The 21409-nt window shown below is 36.0% G+C and overlaps 1 long non-coding RNA gene across 2 annotated transcripts in view; it reads left to right on the forward strand.

Moving 5' to 3' along the window:
- The window catches only part of LOC138920354 (uncharacterized), a 59864-nt gene that overhangs the window by 29656 nt on the left and 8799 nt on the right, over nt 1-21409 (forward strand). The window contains exons 2-3 of one of the 2 annotated variants that reach the window (XR_011431398.1): nt 9617-9751; nt 17485-17866. This is a non-coding gene — a long non-coding RNA (uncharacterized lncRNA). Of the gene's footprint in view, nt 1-9616; nt 9752-17484; nt 17867-21409 lie in introns of those variants that run through there. The other variant, XR_011431397.1, reaches the window with a different exon arrangement.

Below are 21409 nucleotides of genomic sequence, written 5' to 3' on the forward strand. Positions count from 1 at the left end.
CTTAGATAAATGAAATAGGAACACAGCATAGATATTAGTGAAACATACTGGATGAATTAAGGGGTACATTTGTAAAAGTATGCAGTTCTCAGAGCCTATAATTTCTCCTGAGATAACACTGATCATAAATTAACATTAAATTTTACATGATTTGTGAGAATCACAGCCATGTTTTGCACTTATTCAATATTGTTGCCTCTAGATGCAACGTATACTGGATATTAGTAAAAATGCCCATAAACTTAGAAGCATTAATATGTTTAAAACAAACTTGCCAAAATAAACTTGCCAAAACAAACTTGCCAAAAAAACCCGCAAAAAAGATGATGATTCCTTTTTAGACATATTCTTTTTAGACATAGCTTCCCTACTGGGTCTAAATCCAATTACAAACAAATATAAATTTCTTTTATTTCTTACAGGGTATTATTCTATATTTCAAAAGGAAAGAAAATAAGAGATGATTACATACAAATTTCAAGACAAAACTAGGAATTTTGCCCATATTCTTGACTGTAGCTATATCGTGAAACAAAAGTAGTATTTTCCAAGCAAAAAGAAATAAGCATTTAAAAACAATAGCTACAATTACAAACTACTGTTGAACGAAGTACGTGTATGCAGCACTAAGAGCTGCCTTTAGATCGCTTTTCAAGATGAGTCCATTTACAATAAGACAAAAATACATAATTGCCATTAGAATACATACCTCATTGTTTAAGACTTACTGAATCATCGCAAACAAAAGTAAAACACTGGAATTACAGGAGGACATGAATCACTACTTCTTTATATTAAAAAAAAGACATTTTTTAATCCAAAGAATTACTTATATATAGTATTTTATATAAAGTATTATATATCTATTTCTTACATAGAAATATATATTAGTCATAGAGTAGAAAAGAGAGGGATTATCAAAAGTTGTCACTACAGACAACGAAGCACATATTGTGATAAAAATAGTTAGAAAGAGTTAAAAACCGGAATGAAATTAACCATTGAATGCTAAGAATGCAGAAGGATTTTTTCCCTCTTCTTAAGCATTTTTTATATTTCCACATTTTCTAGAATAAATGTGATACTACTTTTAAATCTTTAGGAAGTGTTACAGGGCCTGGCCCAACTGCATAGTGGTTAAAGTTTGCATGCTCTGCTTCAGCGGCCTGCGGTTCTCAGTCTCGGATTCTGGGTGTGGACCTAGCTCTACTCAGCAAGCCACGCTGTGGTGGCATCCCATATACAAAGTAGAGGAAGACTGGCACAGATGTTAGCTCAGGGACCATCTTCCTCAAGCAAAAAGAGGAAGATTGGCAACAGATGTTAGCTCAGGGCCAATCTTCCTCACACACGCACAAAAAAACATGTTAAAAAATTCTGCTACAAAAAAGTAAGGGGAATAATTATTTATTTGAGAGGATTAGCAATTTAAAATATTCAACATATCTCCTATTTGGCCTGAAAACCATAACCCTTGTAATTTCAAGGTTAGTAGTCAGGTTAGCATTAAATGGCAGAAGTAAGTTCAGCATCTCAGTAACAGAAATAATAAATTCATAGTCCTCTGTTGAAACCTTTCTATAAAATTCAATAAAAAAGATTAAATCACGTCTTCAATGGCACATTAGAGAATCACCGGAGTATGGTACCATGTCTATAATTTGACCTAACAATAACAACTAATAGTAGCAGGTTATCAAAATTCACTTAACCATGAAAGCAATGTATAAACCATATTTAACATAACTAGCCCAAACAGCATAATTTATTCACATAAACAATTATAGGTATTCTAACAAGAGAAGAATAATTGAAATTAGAGGGATCTACCTTCTCAAAGACTAAAACCCAAAAGTATTTTTCACTTTTACTAGACTTAACTAAAAATTTTTGAAAGGTAACTGAGCTTCCCTACTGGGTCTAAATCCAATTACAAATTTTCAGGCCAACGATTAACAGGTTCTGTCATCTTCACTCAAGAACAGCTAGAAAAGGTACCCGCGTTTCAGAAAAAAAAAGATAAATCAATGTGCAGATATGAACATCATTACCCATGCTGGGCTTCTCATTCTTGCCCGAGTCTTATGTCAGAGAAGAGGACTTTCTTCTGGGTCATTTATCTCCATCAATCCTCTTTCTTAATCCCACAGAAAGTCAAGGCTTAAAGTTCTTTCACTTTTAAATAAACATAGGTCTTCATAGGTGGAGGAGAGCCCCAGCTAGCAGGTTTCACTCATTTCCTTAAAATTCCCAGAAGTTCCACTTGGTCAGACTCACTAAATAGAAAATGACAAATGCTTAACTTCAACAAACTCCATTTCACAGCAGTTTAGGGGAGAAATAAACAAACAAACAGAACTACAGATGAAGCTGATGTATGGGTGGACAGGAAAAGAGACATCTGAATTTAAACGGAACATTTCCAGGAACAAGAACACAGGCAAACTTTCTCATCCTCTTCTTGTTCTTCAGGCTGATATGGAGATGCGTATGGGACTCCTACTTCTCTGTTAGTCGACTCCAGCCATGGGCTTCTGTCCTCTGAATAAGGGTATGGGCTCCTAGCCACTGCAAATTCAGGAGATCCTCTCATTTCGTTGTGAGAACCTTCAGAGGATGACACATGATACGTCTTAACTCCTTGACTATATTTGATTTGGGTACCAGTGAATTGAGGTACGAGAGTTTGCCTTGCAAAAGAAAGATGAAACAGACTGAAGACAATTTCATCCTCATTGGGGACTTTTTTGGGCTCCTCACAAACTCCTCCTGAAATAGCTGATGCTGACTCACTGGCTTTGGGGACGCACTTATTGTGGCCAAGTTTTTCATGGCACTTGATTGTGACATCTCAGATTAGCAAAGTTGCTTGGCAATGCAACAGTCCCCCTCTAGGCTTTTTCACTTTGGCTTACCTACATTCAAATTTTAAACTTTCAGAAAGAGCACAGATGGTTTTAAGACTTAGCATTTAATATTTGTAAGGAAAAAAAATATTTGATTCCAATTTATTCTCCAAGCACAAGAAATTCTAAGTTCTTGTGCTAAGCAATTCCATTTATATCTATGTGAAATGTCTTTGCCTTTTCCCTCAGTCTCCATCCCAGCTGTTCTCATCACTGCTTACACTCAGAAAATCTCTCCCTATGTGCATTTGTAGTCATAATTTCTGCTCTAGAAAGGAATATGCAGCAATGTGAGTAATGCCTAAGCCTAAGACCATAACATGATTGGCAAAAGAAAGGGTGGAAAGAAGGAAGGAAAGAAGGAAGGAAGGAAGGGAGGGAGAGAGGAAGGAAGGGAGGAAGTTTGCATCTGAACTGCCATTCAAGAAATTGCTTCACTATATGTGACAAACAATACTTTCAAAAGAACTTATATGCAGAGTAAATAGCATTAAGATTCAAACACAATGTAATAAGTAGAGTGAACATTACTCCAAACCTTAGTATATCAACAAATGTTTGTAAAGAATTTAAAAGAAAGATATCTATCACAGTATAACTTATTAATACAAATTATTTAAAATATTCAAAAGTGAAGGAATGATTTATAATATATTAGTACATATGCCATAAGGAGATACACTAATATCCTATGTGGACAATAACATTGATGTTGTGGATTATTTAACGACAAATGACGATGCTAATAGTACACTAGATTTTTAAGTGTAAAAGTAGGTTTCAAAAGTTGCATGTAGAATATTACTTCATTTTTTGCAAATATAAAGGTGTATACGTATGTGTGTATATGTGTGTTTGTGTGTGTGTGTAATAAGGGCAATGGAGGTGCAAATTTTTTTTTAAGCAGTGGGATTATGGGTGATTTTTATTTTATTCTTTTTCTAAATTTTCCTCAATAAATACGTACTACTCTTATAATAAGAACAATAAGGCAATTCAAGTTGCTTTTATACATGTTGTGCAGTAGACTAAGTTGATTATCAATTTATGGGTGCTGTTGTATATAAATCATCTCCAAACCCATCCTCCTACACTCTACTCTGTGATTCTGAGGTTTTGAGTCTGCAAATAATCTTTCTCTTTCCCAGCTGATTTCCCGTTAGATTCTCCCAATAGGGGTGCTAGAGGAGACTGAAAGGCAAAAACGGGGAAGAGACATGCTTTTTCTATTTGTTTCTAGGGGGTGTCATCTCAGCGATGGCCTGTCTTGTCACAAGCTGCAGCAATTTCACTCACCAGCTTCTTTCAGCACTCCCAGAACAGGCCTTGGTAGTACCAGCATAAGGCTGGCAGTGTCCCCTCCCAGATACTACCCCCATTTACCGAGTCACCCCTAAAACTGGCGTTTGAGTGGAAACCAGAGCAAGAGAAGGCTCTGCAGCCAGTCCCGGCTTCAGGGCAAGCTGCTCTTCCGCTTGCAGACCCACAGCTGCAGATCCTAAGACCCCAGGAGTCTGTGGTAAACAGGAGTACCACGGGGCGTCTCCGGCAAGCTCCAATAAGACAGGAGTACCACGGGGCGTCTCCGGCAAGCTCCAATAAGACAGGAGTACCACGGGGCGTCTCCGGCAAGCTCCAATAAGACAGGAGTACCACGGGGCGTCTCCGGCAAGCTCCAATAAGACAGGAGTACCACGGGGCGTCTCCGGCAAGCTCCAATAAGACAGGAGTACCACGGGGCGTCTCCGGCAAGCTCCAATAAGAGGATTGCGTTGCGGACCTCCAGGGTTTGGGAGCAAATCTATATTCTCTTTGACGTATTCTTTTGAGAAACAGTTCCTGGAGTGCTTTTGATCCTGTGGAGCCTGAACTCCTGACCGTGGAACATCAAAATGACCATGCAATCTGAACTTCCCCTCACGAACTGGGTGTTATATGGCCAACCAAGTCAGAAGTTTGGGCAAGTAATAATCATCAAGTGGAAATGCTTTTGAGAGATGCACATGAGAAGATGGCTCAGTGCCTTCATTTGTCCTTCACCTTACTGGCAGAAGCATAAATAATTACAACCTTCTAGGAAAGCATCCTGACACTATAAATATTATACATCTTGGCACGTATCCTTTACTCACTATTCTCACTCCTCGTATTGTAGCCCAGAGAAATGAAAGTATCAGTGCATAAGGACATGTGACAAAGATATGACAGCTTCGGAAACAAAGTGAATGTCTACCAACTGGGAAATAATTTAATATATTATGATAGTTCTATATAATATTACTTAATCATTAAAAGGAATGAACTAGATCTCTATATATTTCCCAGGAAATAGGTTCACGATACAGCTAAGGGGCAAAAGTAAGACCCAGAGAAATACATACAACATTACATTTATATAAAACAAAGTGGTAAAATGTGTTTTATTTGTGCCCTGTGTATTTGTATGTATGCTTATTTGATTCTATATGCTTGGAAAAGGTTTAGAAAGACATACACCAGGGAGGTAATTGTTGGCGACATCATTGATGACTAGGGAATGAAGTGAGGGGGGGAGTATGGAGTAGAGGGAGAGGGGATGTCAGTTCACAAAACGACTGACTCAGCATGTAAGATATCATCCCATTTATGCTGTTTTCTATATAAATCTGCCTGACTGCGTAAAGATGCCTAATGAATTTGACCAAAATGCTACAAATGGATATGAGAGTAGCAGGATTTCAGAGGATTTTTTACATCCTTCCCTGTAACTTGATGCATTCTTTAAAGTTTTACAAAGATTATACATTATTTATATAATCAGAAAAACTGATAAGACTATTTTCAATGAAGAAAATAGATAGTAACATAAGCAGTATTTTGTAATTGCTGTTTTTAAAGGCATTGAACTTGGAATGCTTTTTTAATTTATAGGTTCAGAAATGATAATACTCAAGAGAGTGGCTGGGATTGAAGATTACCTTTGCTAGACTGGAAATAAAAGTTTCCAGCTAATGAATAGTGTAGATCCCACATGAGGAAGGGCTGTGCGTAACTTGCATCATGGACAACGGTTTTCAAAATCTCTAAGCCCCTCTCAGTCAAAGGTGTGGCATCGTGAAGATGGAACTACTGAAATCCAGTATGTGGTCTTTGCTCTAACATTGTTTGCTATCTTCTCAGTTCCTCCTGTTTTCTGGGCCTGGAGTTTCTGATTGAAAGGAGCCTGGACTAGATTAGATGTTCTCCAAACTCAGGGTCAACAGACTCAGATAGGGTGAGCTCTATACCAAGCATAATGAATCAGAATTTCTAGAGCAGGAGCTCACAAGTCTCTATTTTTAACAATCCCTCTCGTCTGGAAGGTTTGAGAACCATGTGGAACTCCATGTCACATCTGTTTTAAGTCTTCACTGCCTTATTTTTCTGCTGTTGCTGCCACACCCTCCCAGTGTGGAAAAGGTTATCTCCAATGATCTGTTGCTGCTTCAGTGACTGATGCTCATGACTGACACTCATGATACGCACTAGCCTTGGCAGGGTTTCTCAAGGTCTGGGGAAGGGAGGAGAGATGGTTTTTCCTCCAGTATTATGTGCCCCTGAGGTTATTGAGGCTTAGCAGGTACCACCTGGATAGAAGAGAAACCCTTGCTTGATGTGATTTCCTTATCTTAGTGGTGAAAACTGTGTCTATCCTTGAGAAGTAATGAAATGGGTTTTCTGGGTTTGTGCTATATTAATTGATCTGCCCCTAACTACTACTGAGATTTTTCAATGTATAAAACAAAAGGAGTGAACATTTCTATTTTGTTACATAAATTTGACATTCTGAAACTTATGTCAAATTAAGCCACCTTTATTAAATATCTAAAGAATCCAGCTCATTGTGTGTCTCCAAAAGGAAAAATGTGTTCTCTTCTACACTCCGTATATTCTGAATGCCATATAAAGACAAAAGTTCAGTATATTTTTCAGATAAAATGCTTTCTACTCTTCAATTTATTGTAGAATATTCACATATTATCTTCTTTTATTGCTTTCTAATTCTCATAGAGCTGAAAATAATGTGAGCAATTAAATATTCATTGCCAGTGATGAACCCATTAGAAAATCTACCTCTTTGAATATTTTATACTTCTATGACTAGTTTCAATGTGTGAAAAATGAGAGGTGTACTATGTTAAAAAAATTAATTGCTACCATTCTAAAACTATATTCTTAAAACAAATAGTGTGATATGTGTGAGGTTTTAATTCTATTCATTTCTTTATGTATTAAATATCTTTAATTAAGAACTTATTATGCCCCAAGGATTTTTCTAGGTGCTGAAAATTCAGCGGTGAACAAAATATCGCCCCATTTTCCTTGATTTTGGATTCAGTTGGAGCATTGGTCATATAAGTAGAGAACTGTAATAAAATGTGATAAAATGGTCACAAATAAAGGCATATAAGAACTTTCACTTCATTTATAACTTCCTATTTCTCCTTAATATAATAAAGTACAATGATATATGTAACTGCTTCGATTATGTTTGTGTGCCTTCAGCCACCAAATAAAACACATTTTAATGTTACTATTGACCCTGTTTTTCACTTTAAGAAAAGGTAGCTTATAAAAACGGCATGACTTGAATGAATTGCCTGCTAATTTCTAAATATTAGTGTTTTAAAATGGAGAATAACATGTGTAGAAGCATATGTATATATTATATTTAATAATATGATCAAATGCTATTATATTCATAATATATTATACTTAAGAATATAATTATAAATGTCAAATATCATTTTTTTCTATTAGAAAAGCTTTTAAAAGTGCTATGTGGAATTTTCTCCTCTCTCCTCACTTTTCTTTTATTTCTTCTTTTCCTCGGTGTCAGAATTATAGTGTTCAAGCAAGTGAGGTGTTAAAAGAAATCTAAGAAAAAAATAGAAATAATAATAACAATAAGTCAGAAATGCAACATTAACAAAATGCATATTTAACCAAGTCTGGGAGATCAAGCCAGACGGCACTTGGTAAATACTCTTTGGAGACAGTCAGGCTCAAAGGTTGTATTTGCTGTTGTGCTTGAAGTTTGCTTTGCGTGAATCTAAGACACCAGATGACCAGTAATCTCACTTGCCCTTTCTTCTGCTACTCTCTGTGGGCTCTGTATACACCTCCTTTCCCCTGCAACCTTGCCTGCCCCTAGCCCTCTCCCAGCTCACTTGTTCTTCTAAAGATGTCTGGGATGGTTAGGATTCAGCGGGTCACACCTTAGCCTGTCAGGACCTGGCGCCTCCTGTGCCCAGCATTAGTTCATCGCTTCATTTCCCCTCCAAAGGGCCCAGTGACAAGTCTGCCTTGTTAGACATAAATCTCAGGGAGCCCAAGGCAGCCAGCAGTTTCCCGTTTGGTTACTTGTCATATCTCCTTATGTTTTGGCAGTCTGAGACACCCACAGCTCTCAACCTCAGCAAGGGCCATGCCAAGGAGGGCGAGCTGTAGGACAGATGACTTCACGCAGGCCTTTGGGTTTAATCTGCACAAGGTCAGCATTCACAAACTGCGTATGGTTAGGCACGTATTCACAACAAATGTTTTAAAGTTTCAGTTCAGTTTAATTCAACTTCCCAATCATTTATTTAGGTTATGCAAGCTCAGGGAAACTGCACATGGGATTGAATTTAAAACGTTTAACTTATCACCCATTACCAGTTTTGATCTCCCCCAAAACCTTGCAAGAACAGTGAGTAAATATTCTTCCATTCCATTCATTTATTCATCCATTCATTAATTTAACAACCTTTTTTGAGGATCTGTTCTGTGTCTAGCACAGCTCTTGGAGTGGAGCTACAAAGATTAATAAGATATTGTCCCTGCTCTCCACGGACTACCTGTCTCATGGGAGAGGCATAGAGTTAGACAGATACTACATAGAATAAATGCACTGACAGAGGTAATCTAAGGGGAGTATGTCCAATATGGTGAGATAAGAGGCTACACACAAGGGCTGGATGCTCCAAGGAGGTGATGCCTGAGTTGAAGCATGAAAAAGAAGTGAGAGTTTGCCAGGAAAACAAAAAACCCTGACTTATTTTGGTGCTATTTTATACTTCTATAAAACTCTATGACGTCCTCATTCATATTATTGCCTCTCTTCAGATATTTCAAGCCAGGTTTAATGTAGTTATAAGGACTAGGCAAGGTCAATTAGCAAATAACTGGCAGAAATGGGACAAAGCAAACTCATTTTGTCTGACTCATATCTAGTGCTTTTTTCATGAAGCAATATTATTTCCTTAGGAGTAGCTAATTCCATTTTGAAGAAAACATTGATAGTAGAGAAGAAGTAAATTATAAATAGAGATAACTCAAATCTAATTATAAGCCAGAGAACGAAAATAAGTTTAAGAACTTTGTCTGGAATACTCTAGTTTCTTAACTCTCCCATACAAAATAAGTGGACAAAAATTTCCATTTATTTTTTAAATTAGGCTTATTATGTGGTAAATATTTTGTCATTTTTGTAAAGCACAGGCTGCCATTCAAACTTTGCTAAATAAGAATGGAATTCAATTTACAGTTAAATTAAATACAGTTGCTGAAGAGGCTAGGGTTTTTTTAGGAATCATCAGAGAATTTAGAAGCATACTCCAACCTAGCCAAAGAGAATGTTTTAAAATCATTTTATTGAGTAATTAGAGGAAATGAAACATGTAAAGAATATAAATACATTTCTCTTGTAGATTTTCTTGGAAAAACAGCAAGGGGAACATTACAAAAGATCACCAAGAATAATTTCACAATGGAAAACCACAAGACTAGAAATGGCAGCTCTGCCAAGATTTGCTGTGTGGCTCTGGATACTGTGCCATACCAAGGTGAGTCTTTCTGCTTTCTTTTGTACAGTGGCGATAATGGCCTCTATTGTGTTTCAATTTACAAGGTTTCAGTGGATAAATTAAATGATATATGGGAAATAATTTGAAACATTAGACACTATGTATAAAGTACTAAAAAGAAGAATATTTGTCTTCATTATTACAAATTAAATATTTTATATTAGCAGATATTCAAGGGAAAGAGTTGATATACACATCTTAGGAAAACCCTGAGTCTTCCCACAGGTAGACTATAACAACTGTTATGTTGCTTACAATTTATTTTAAATCCTTCAGCATAGATAGTATGATATATGGGTGGATAAATTAACTGTAATGTACATGCTAGAATGGATTCTTAACATTCAAAGTATTCTAATTAGGATAATTAGATAGCACTTGAAAGACCCTAAACAGTGTTGTATGACTTCCAATAACAAGGGCTTCTAATATCGCCATCTCCACCTGCAACAGAACAGAAGAGATGTTTGAAATACTTTTTCTGATTGTAAGGATGACACAAGAACCTGGTAAGTCAGCCTCCTAAAGTCCTTCAAAGCAGTGCCCCGGTCCTAGGACTCCTGTTCTTTCCCATGGCCCACGAACAAAATGGAAGACTCATATAATTTCAACTAGATGACTAGCTGGTCCTACTGTCACACGGGCCTCCAGAGAACCTTTCATGGAAGGTACTGGTCAGTGACTGAAGGACAGAGTTTTATTATTTTAATGGATTTTTATTTTTTCTCTCTTAATCCTTTGTGTAACAAAGATTAGAATTACAAACATGTACTTACAAATAAATTTATCATCTAATATGCATTTCAAACAACATGACTGTTGTAGGAGAATCTTGCAACACTAAAAAAGATGACTTTTTCTCTACAGGTTTATTTTCATGGTAAACAATTGAGAATTCAGAGAAATTAGTGAACATTGGAAGCAATAATATAAAAGTTACATTTTTCGTGAGTTGCAAATTATGGAAAAATGGAAAGTGTGTACATTTTCAATAAGGAATTTCGTTAATGCACCTCCATAATAAATGGTTTCCTCAAACAATTAAATTAGAATCACAGTTCTCATTATACATCTTTTACAAATGTTTTCAATAATGTGTTGTAATATTCAATCTTCCTAAATTTTCTAAACTTTAAAAAGCTTGCTAAGCAAGTTTGGAAATCAATAAATTATGTTTAAATCAATGAGTTATTTTCCTATTCCCACTGCTTCCACCCTTCTCTTCCCCAAGCCAATGATAAATGCAGACTCAAGTGCAGGAAGTGCAAAAAAGCTTAACAGCGCTTAGAAACTTGGGCCACTCTCCTTTAGGTGTTGAAATTCCTCCTTGTAGAAAGTCAGGAACTTGCATTCAAATAGATTAAAGCCATTGATTGGTTAGCTCTAACTACCAACATCTGTGAAGTAGTTAGTGGTCCAATTTGTCCCTTTAACATTTATTTCCTTTGTACCAAACATCTTTAAGGTTTAAAATTAGGATTAATTTCTTAACCTTCCTGTTGTAGTACTTATCATCTCTCTCATTAGTCTGATTTGAGTTAATTAGAATCTGTGGTTAGTTCTCAATCTGTGTTATAGGAGAACAATTGAAAAGAGGGGCACAGACACAATTATGTCGTTTTATTGTCTGGAGGAGACAGAAAGTCAGTGGGGCTTCCCTTATTAGGTTAATATCTACCTGACTTCAAAATGTTCCAGTGCTACAAATAGCACTGGGAGCCATTGCACATTCCAAATTCCATCCCTCTTTCCCTTGTCCTGCCCCTTACAATCCAATTAATTCAAAGGTGATGGAAGAAAAGAAATGCTCTACATGTCAAAATGACACTGTCCATTACGTGATTTACAGAATGAGTGGTAGGTGTGATAGTACTGCGTAAATTCACATTTTTACTTTTAAAATAAATTCCCTTTTTTGTCACCTTTTATTAAAATCCCACTTTAAATCAATATGGATGAAGTATGTGCCTGAATAATGTCTTTTGACGACCACAGTGTTTTGATAAACGTAAGAATGAAATAAATTATAAAAGATTGTGGATCCATTACTTCCAATTTTTTGGCAATCTAGCAGTTATGATGTTGTTTGATACTCCAAAAGGAAATTTTGCTTTTGTGTATAGGTTGCGAGGCCAACTTTAGTTATAAGGGTAAGACATTGCAATCTTCAAAATCTATATGGTTTAGATCTGGTCTAAGTTTCAGTGAACAAGTATGCTACTTATAAAAACATCAAAAGAGAAGCATAATATTTGATATAATTAAGTATACATGCCATTTACTGTATTCAAGTGAATATAAGTTTCCAATTCAAAGGTTAAAAATTAGTAATTGATAAGAATATTATCAATATGAATGAATCATTAAAGTTTAACAAGTAAAGGTTTTTTTAAATACATAGGTACCAACAATATTCATAGTATATGTAGAAAGAGCTCAAACTCACTCCTTAAGAAAATTCTAGTTGAAAATCACTGGGAGCCATTAGAACATGAATAAATGCAAAACAAATGAAAAACAGATTTTAAGGTACCAAGATCAGCTGGTAGGAAACAAAATAAATGTCAGCTACTTAAGAAATCTACATTGAATAAGAAACTACTAATACTCTTCCAAAAGGGATATTAAGGAATTATCTTAAAGGTATTCTCCTCAGAGTCCTCTAGATTCATAAAAGTATGAGCTAAGTTGCTTTTTCATTATCTTTAAATAAAACATTTTGCAGGAAAACAGTGTTTATTACCAACTAAATATAGATTTTAATTGACTATAATGTAAAGTTTTTTCTCGAAGATAACTATTTTTGTTGGGAAGATTTTCAAGAGAGCTTGTTTTCATAGGCTCCCTTAGATTAACTATATGGAACTAAAACAATAATAAACTAGATTTCGGGGACACTACATTGCTACTTATTTTTGGCTCTTTTAAAACATAAATTAAATAACAAAACATAATCAAATATTTTTTATTGGAAACCAATATTCTGGTCAAATTTTAGCAACCAAAAATATAATTGAATTGTTTCCCTTTGTTATCATCTATTCTTAGCCTATAAATGTTACATTCATTTTTAGTTGCAGTAGTTATGTTTATGGGGCTGTCTCACCAGTTATAAGAGTTATAATTTTATTTGCAAGGGAAAAATGTGGCAATTTTGTGTTCTGTACCAACTCAAAGAGGAAATTCTATTCCATTTTCTCGGCTGTGACACAAGGACAATACGTGCTTTACTTATCTCCTGGTATTACTATGAGAATACTGATAAAGTGTGTGTGAAAGTTGGGAGAGTAATAAAACCTTTGGCAAACTTAAGATAATACCAGAATTCTTACTGCAAATCACTTAGATTAATGCACTCTACCTGGATGATTTGAGCAGAAAACAATTTTCTGCGAAAGCATTTTATAATACTGCATGTCGCCATATTGCATCTTGATGCAAACACGCAGTTAGCCAGCCTGTATGTCTGTCTTTGTGCCAGATGGAAAGGAACCCCATCCTCCAGACAGATGCAGGCCTTTGCCAGGGCTGTGGCTTGGTGAGCGAAGCAAGGGTTAGGTCTTTTAGTTAGGAACCCTTGTGTTGTGAACAACCTTTATAACGATGCACTGTGACCCACCAAATACGCTTTAATTTAAAAACTCAGGTTTTTGCTAAAAAAAATTAACCTAATATGGGCCCCGAACACTTACTAACAACTAAAATGGTCTCCTCATAAGTAAAGAGAAACTTACGCCCTGTGTGCTTAGGTTATTTGAGGCTATATCAAATGGATATACTAAAAAATACATGTAGTAATAATTGGCCACAAATTTATTGGATATGCTCAGAAATACATGTAGTAATAATTGGCCACAGATTTCACCAATTGCAAAGACTGTTAAGCTTTAATTGCTATTTACAATGTAGATCAGTGTTGTTTCGTTGAAAATATAATGAGAGCCATGTTGTCATTTGAAATTTTCTAGTAGCCACATTAAAAAATATTAAAACAGGTAAATTTTAAAAATGTCAGTATTTTATTTAACCCACTATATCCAAAATATTATTAAGCCAACATGCAAACAACAGAAAAAAATCATTACTTTTTTATTTTTTTCTGTATTTTTCACACTAAGTCTTTGATATCCAGTGTGTATCTTATACTTAAAGCAAATCTCAATTCTGAGATTTTAATTTTCATCAGAAATACTTCATCTGTATTTAGATTTCACAAAATTTACAGTTGGTAAAGTTATTCTAAGTATATTTAGAATTTTTTAAACATAAAATTGAAAAATCAACAGCTGGCCCAGTGGCTTAGTGGTAAAGTTTGCGTGCTCCACTTTAGTGGCCCAGGGTTCGTAGGTTCAGATCCCTGGCATGGACCTAACATGACTCATCAGGGCATGCTGTGGAGGCATCCCACATAAAATAGAAGAAGACTGGCATAGATGTTAGCTCAGGGCTAATCTTCCTCACCAAAAAAAAAATTTAAAAATCAATTCTTCAGTCACACTAGCCGTATTTCAAGTGCTCAGTAGCCACATGTGGCCTGTGCCTACTGTATTGGACAGCACGGTTTGATTACACAGCTACTATAAAAATTTTCAAGTATGTGTTTACTAATCATCAGGTAGACTTTTGGATAATCTTAAGGTATGATTTTGGAATTTTTTAAAAACGATATTTAAATTAAAAAGTAAATGATTAAATTTTAAAAAGTAATATTTTAACAAAATACATAGATTTATATAAAAGATTTTATAGGGTAATAAAAGTCTACTTTGTTGAAATATTAATTTTCTATAGTTGCTTATTAACTTACTCTGTTGATTATCTTTTTTTCACAAAATGACTCATATCTGTAATAGCCACGTTCATAATTTTCTGTTTAAAAAATAATGATGCAAATGATGCTGCAATAAAAAAAAAAGTGTCTCCTCCTCCTCATCTTCTAACTTGATTGAAGTTTGTATTTTTTACTTTCAAGAAAGAAAGGGGAAAACAGTTCATTTCTTTGTTAAGAAGAATGGCCTTTCAATAAAGAGGAAGAATTTGGAGAAGTTAACTTTAATGCTTTATATTATTATTTTTTTTTAAGTTGCAACTTGGAAAATGAAATTGTGAAAAAAATTCTGAGTATTTACACTCAACTGCTTACTTTCCTAGTCCTTGGAACAAGGCAAGAATTGCAAACATCTACCAAGCATTCAAAAAATCAATGTTTACTGCAACTTTTGTTGCACTATTTTTTCTACTTTTATATCCTTCTCCTACGTTCTGGGAAATTTCACTTTTTAGAGATAAGCTTTATTATTTTGATGGGAAAAATTCCTTGAGGATTTGTTCTATTCTATTATTTTATACAAGGTTAGTCACCGTTAAGTAACAAGATGACAATCTTGAATATATGTTCTCTAAAAGAAAGCAAAATTGAACGTAATAACCTTCCCTTCTAAGTAAATGGATAAATATCACTCAGACTCTTGATGCGTTTTTGCTTAATTAACGTTGCAAGTTTGCATTAATTGCATATGTAAAAATACATTTGCACCTAATAGTATTAGGTGAAATACTAATATTTCAGACATTAAATATTTTCACTTTCCTGATTTTATTCACTGAAAATATTCATGCCTCAGTTTTTCTAAAAATATCTTGGAATTTGTGTTTGACACTTTGATGAGATAAAAAAAGACCAAAATTTTATAATGGAAAGTCATGTAAAATAATTTTCCTTAAAACTTATGTTGTTTTAAAATTACATACTGAAAAAAATCACACTACAAGCCTTCATTGTCTGAAAGCTTTATATGAATTTTGCTACCCCAGACCAGTCAGTGAAAAAGTGTCCAAAATACCGGGAGCCAGTTAATCACTAAAATTTCAAGTCTTCCTTTACTGAATGTTTTCAGTTTGCAAAATCTATTCAACTACATTGGCACCTTTGTCTGCGCTTGATTTGGTGTGCATTTGAATGACTTTTACGGGGAAATGACACCAACTGGTTCAAGGTTCACAAATTGTTCTTCTTCCCATTGAAAATGACAGAGGGCTCATGTAATTTCCTTCAGAAATCAGAGAGAGCAGAAGTCTTGCCATATTCCTGTACGTGATGTCCTCTGAATAGAGAAGCATTGTAATATTTATTCCAGCAATGTAATTCATGCCACTATAAATATGCTGAACTGTCCAGTAACTCCATGAAGAGGGAATGAATTGCAGCGACAAAGAAGTGTTCCATGCACAGAATGACATGCAAATAGGAAAAATGTGCGGCTTCATCTCTTTAAAGGAAAATAGCTTTTATAAGACAAATCTTATTGCAAGAAGTTCTTTAACACACCTTAAAATTTTTATATGGGCGTTTTATTGTGTGTAATGCTGTTCTGTTCGTAATAAGTCATATATCAGTTAAGGTATAGAAAAACATTCTGTTCCACAGGTTTTTATTTTGAAGGCAATAGTTACAAGGGAATTTGAATTCCAGAATTTAAAAAGGAAGCTCCATCTTGATATTCTTTGTGAGCTTATAAGCTAACAAAATCTCTTTCATATTTTGGTGTTCCTACTGGAAAATGTTTTTCACCAATGTATAATGCCACATTTAGCCATGGAAATGTTAATATTTATTCATAGGCATCACAAAGAACACGTCTACTCATGTTTACATTTTAAAATAGTCTAATTAAAACGTAATAATTCTTCATACTCTTTATTTAAACAATACATCCAACCTTGCTGTGCTTTCCTGAACGCAAAGCAGTTGAGAGTTGTCACTTCGTATGTGGGGAAAAATCATATTCCTACCAGCAGGCTAACTGCAGGTCAGCTTTGCCCCTTTACATTTATGCATAATTTCGGATTTTTGAGCCCCAGGATACAGGATGGGCAAGGGCAGGATGGAGAGCTAGAGAATGTACTCAGAATTTTCTGGTACATTCTTCACTCTTCCCTAAACCGCTCTGTGTTCTTCGCCTGCAGATGCTAGGCCCATCTCCTTGTTGATGAAATAAAGAAACTGAGATTATTGGGAGCTGGATCCAAATGTGTGCTTCTTCCTCTCTCCTTCCCTGCCTTCATTTCCCATAAAAGCACACTACTTCCACAGTGCCAGCTAAAGACCATAACACATTCTGCCATCCTGCCACATCCACTGTGACCCCTCTGCTTCTCTCGCAAATAAAGAGGAGCAGATCGGGAGAGGTGTGTACTGCAGTGGTTCTCAAAGTCTGTTCCATTCCAGAAGCATTATGGGAACTTGGTAGAAAAGGCAAATTCTTGGGCCCCACTCAACCTGCTAAATTAGAAACTATGGGAATGGGAAGCAGCAATTTGTGTTGTAATAAGTCCTCGAGGTGAATCTGAGTTTGAGAACCATTGTCATAGTGAAAGCTGACACAGAATCATTAAAGTCACACAGAAGTAGAACCATGTGCCCTGACTCCCAGCTCAGATCCGCTGGCCCGAGACTCTATGTATGTGTGAACATCAGGCTTCTCATGCACTTATATTTAAGACTTATTTGGATAATTCTTGAAACAGAACTTCTCCAGGACTTACTTAAATTGGAGAAATTAATGACAGCATGGATTTTCATATTTCAATAATGCAAAAAATAAATGAGAATATAATGAGGAATGAATACTTTTTATTAAATGTTTCTTGACTTTGAAGATCATATTGGAGAAAATGGCTCTCTGCTGAGACTCACTTGTTTCTGTTTCTAGGCACATCTCCTACAAATGGGAAATCTGAATGTTTAAAAGTGCTCAACAAAATATTCATGAAGTCTGCCTCAGTGCTTCTGTTTGAGAAGTAAAAAGTCTCTTGTAGGATATTAATGTGTTAAACCACATTGATGGATTCAAATACCTTCTTACTTTTCTTCATCTTGGTATCAGAAAATTCATCTAAAGCACACCAGTGAAAGAGTAGTCAGTTCCCTTGGCACTTTGAGACATTCTAATGTTTCTGTACTATGTCGTTTTATTAGCCTATAAACCTGTGAACATCAATGAACTATGGGCACCATCATAATTGTTTTATTGTTTGCAGCCAAGAGGTACTCTGTATCCTTCTGCTCATAAAATAGCTTCTTTCTCAACTTGCTTCTGGTAGCATCTGTGTATTTTCATTTTGTATATTTTTTAAACATTCATAGGGTATCCTCTCTTATCCTTTAACATATTCAGAGATCTAACAACTTCACAATTCAGTGGGAAAAAATGAACCATTTTTCGTCTCTCCAAGTTAGTATTTCACAATGATCACAGCATGATAGTTTAGCATGCGTCTGAAGTTTTCAAAGGGGGCTGGCACTGGAATCGTTTTATTGCAATCCAGTTTTAAATATCCTGTATGGTATTAATTTCTAAAGTCACAAGTTGTGGAAAGAAGACAAGTTATCAAGGATGATTATGCTTAACAGGCCTTGATTTTCCTCCACCTCGGGCATCCCCCACTGTCTCTAGGGAGAGTTTATGTTAAGTACAATGAAATTCTCATCTCTTGGGGGCTTGTACTGCCAGACATAATCCAGGTAAAAAGCATTTGCATGGTGCAGCCAAGTATATGACTTAGTGTGCTTATGAGGGGATTCCTTTTGTTCTGTAAATTGATAGGCGCAGCCGGAGTGATTATGTAAATAATCAAAGGAATGAAAGGCAATGCAGAGGGTGTAACCCTATCCCAGGCTGCCAGACAAGAGACAGCATGTACCTGGCTGCAAGCTGGGCTGAAGCGAGGTGTCTAAAACTGGAAGCAGTTGCTTTTTATAGCCATGTTCCTCAGGGGACCTATTCTACATAGTTATGTTAAACAATTTCCTCATCCTCCCGGTGCTGCTGTGTGAGATTCTAAATCGTTCTCTAGTTTGCTGCCCACAGCTCTCTTGGAACAAACTTTAACATGCTTCTGAATTTAGCTTGCTCTGTCTCCACAACCATTTATTAAAAAATATGTTATGTACCTAGTACACATAGGCAATGGTTTCTTGCATTACCCCCTAGGATGATGATAAATGTTTATTTGTGCAATTAATAATTATTTATTGAATACACCTACTTTAAGCCACATGCTATACTAGTTTCTGGGGATATAATGCTAGCAAGACACAGTCCTGTAACAGCTGAGTGGATGTGACAGATGCATGGACACCCTAGTGTGATAAGTTCCGTGGCTGGAAGGCATTAGGTGCTGTGAGAGCCCAAACAGTCTTAAGGGGTCTGGGAAGTTTTCCTAGAAGAAAGTCCTAGAAGTAGTAATTAACCAAGTGAAGAGAGACAGGGAAGGTGGGGGGAAAAAAAAAAAAGAAAGAAGAAAAGAAAAGAAATGGAGAGTTGTTTATAGAGAGAGAAAATAGTATATCCTAATTCACAGAAGCAGAGGGAGTTCTGTTCAAGGGAATAAAGAGATATTATGAAGCTCAGAATTTAGGACAGAAAAGTGAGCGGTGAGGCTGGGAGGTAAGCAAGCCTACACAGTGAAGCAAATTTAACACTCTAGGCCAAGGAGCCTGAATTTTAGCATCCAAAGCACAATGGGGATCCACTCAGCAGGTTTTAGCAGTGAGATGACGACCAGATTGGTGTTTCAGAAGGATTTGTCTGGCTCTGTGGAGAAAGGATTAGAAGGGCCAAGACTGGCCAGCTACTTCAGAGTGACTAGCCTCGAGGCAGCTGTGACTTGCTGCATTTCTTGCTCCTTACTAATAATGAAATGTCTTGAGTGTTCATTCATCCATTTTCAACCTCGATAGGGACTTTTCTTCAAATAATTATCATGGAAACACAATTTAGAGAACTATCTCATAATTATATGGCAACAAATAGCTAAGGTCATTAGGTCTACTCCCTGCCTTCAAAACAAACCAATGTCCTAAAAGTCAAGAATGTTGCAATCTCTGAATGACCTATCCCAGCATGGCCTTGCCCTTTATAAACAACCCACAGAGAGCGCCTAGAACATTGGAGATGTTCAATAAATATCTGATGAAGTATTATTTAAAATAATCTCCTCTTGTATCCTATAGTCTAGTATGATTATAGAAAAACATTAGAATCCTTTTTCTAGCAAATTTTTGCACATATCTTTAGCTTTTTCCTAAGTCTCAGAAGCTTTCCTTAGGAAACTCAGTCATATCAAGAATATCTTATCTTCAAGTGGGGGAGGGAATCTTTTAAAGAATAACTTTTATCTTAACTGTGAACTTTAGCATCAAACTAATTTAAACTGCAATCATTATATAATGACAAAGCACTTCTCGACCCGGCCTTTCCCAATGTCCTATAGGAGAAAATGTTTCACCACTGAGCAATCATTCCATGTTATCATTGCTACATTTACGAAATCAGTCCTCTTCTTCTCTACCTGCTTCAAAATGCAGTGTCATTATTGTGCTGCATAATTGCAAAAATATTTACCTGCAGATTTACTGCTCAAATAGCAACCATGTAAAAATCAAAAGGCTGTCGGCATTTTGGCTTTGAAACCAAGATTGCTTCAGCTAAAGTGGAAGCTGTTTAATCCCAATTGCATTTAGCAATACAAACTGGTGACCAATGACTCACTCTATCTGCAACCTGCTGTGGGGATGGCCATCTATCTGTCTATTCACATTATATTTACTAAGAGAAAGCTGTAGTCAGTTATTCTTAAACATTTGTGTGTGAAGCAATATCATTTTTTCAAAGTAGGAAAAACTCACGTTAATGTTTAATTTGCTCTCTTTAGATATGTCATTTGAGTCAAGTTATTATCCCCCGTGGCAAATAAGTAACAATGAGCAACTTGGGAGTATAAAGTATATACAGAGTCACGCGTGGCAAAGGTTGAAAGGCAGGCCCATGTAGCCCAAAACAGTTTCCTAGCTGGGGACACAGAATACTTAAGAGCCCAAGTGCCTCCACCAGTCCAGGCTCATAGTGCTGATTTTGGAGGGCTGGAACTGGAACCCTGGACTTCGAACTTGAATCCAGGCTCTCTTCACTCAATGCGGCATCTCAATTTTATATTAAGATTTTCCAAATTGGAGTGATTAATAGGTTGTGAACTATTGAAGGAAAAAAAATCATTCACAAGGGATATCTTTACACTTTGATCACCTATTATAGTCATTGACCTCTGGGGAATATTTCAGTTTATTAGCCGGCTTTTCTTCCCACTGCCAGTAATTAGCTAAAATTTCACAAATGCATGCAAATTTGACCTATAATTTTGTGTTCCCTAGTTGGTACATATACTCAAATTCACTTTTTTTGGAAGGGCTTCGAAGATGTCTCTTAAAATAATCATTGACTTGCTTTCAGAGATTGTTTGATGCATTGGTAACTCCTGAAATATATTAATCCAAGTTGTCAGTGGGTTATTTCCTGACCCACAGAAGATATCCAAATTAGGGATGAATGATTTTTTTCTCTCAAAGCCTTTTTCTTTTGATAGGCTGACTTGGTTCAGAACAGGCTCAGGCAACATAATTTATGGTTCCTAAAATAGAGAGCAAAAGAGACTCCAGTGGCTCTCCTAACATATGGGAGCCTGGGGAAAAGATATATATACAGATAGAGCCTCTGCTCCATCTCTATAAAGTGTATAGGAGTGAAGAATTGATAAGGGCTCGTGATTCTGCACCTGGGATGGGTCCTACAAAATGAC

The sequence above is a fragment of the Equus caballus genome, chromosome 23 (assembly GCF_041296265.1).
Source record: "Equus caballus isolate H_3958 breed thoroughbred chromosome 23, TB-T2T, whole genome shotgun sequence".
Classification (NCBI taxonomy): Eukaryota; Metazoa; Chordata; class Mammalia; order Perissodactyla; family Equidae; genus Equus; species Equus caballus.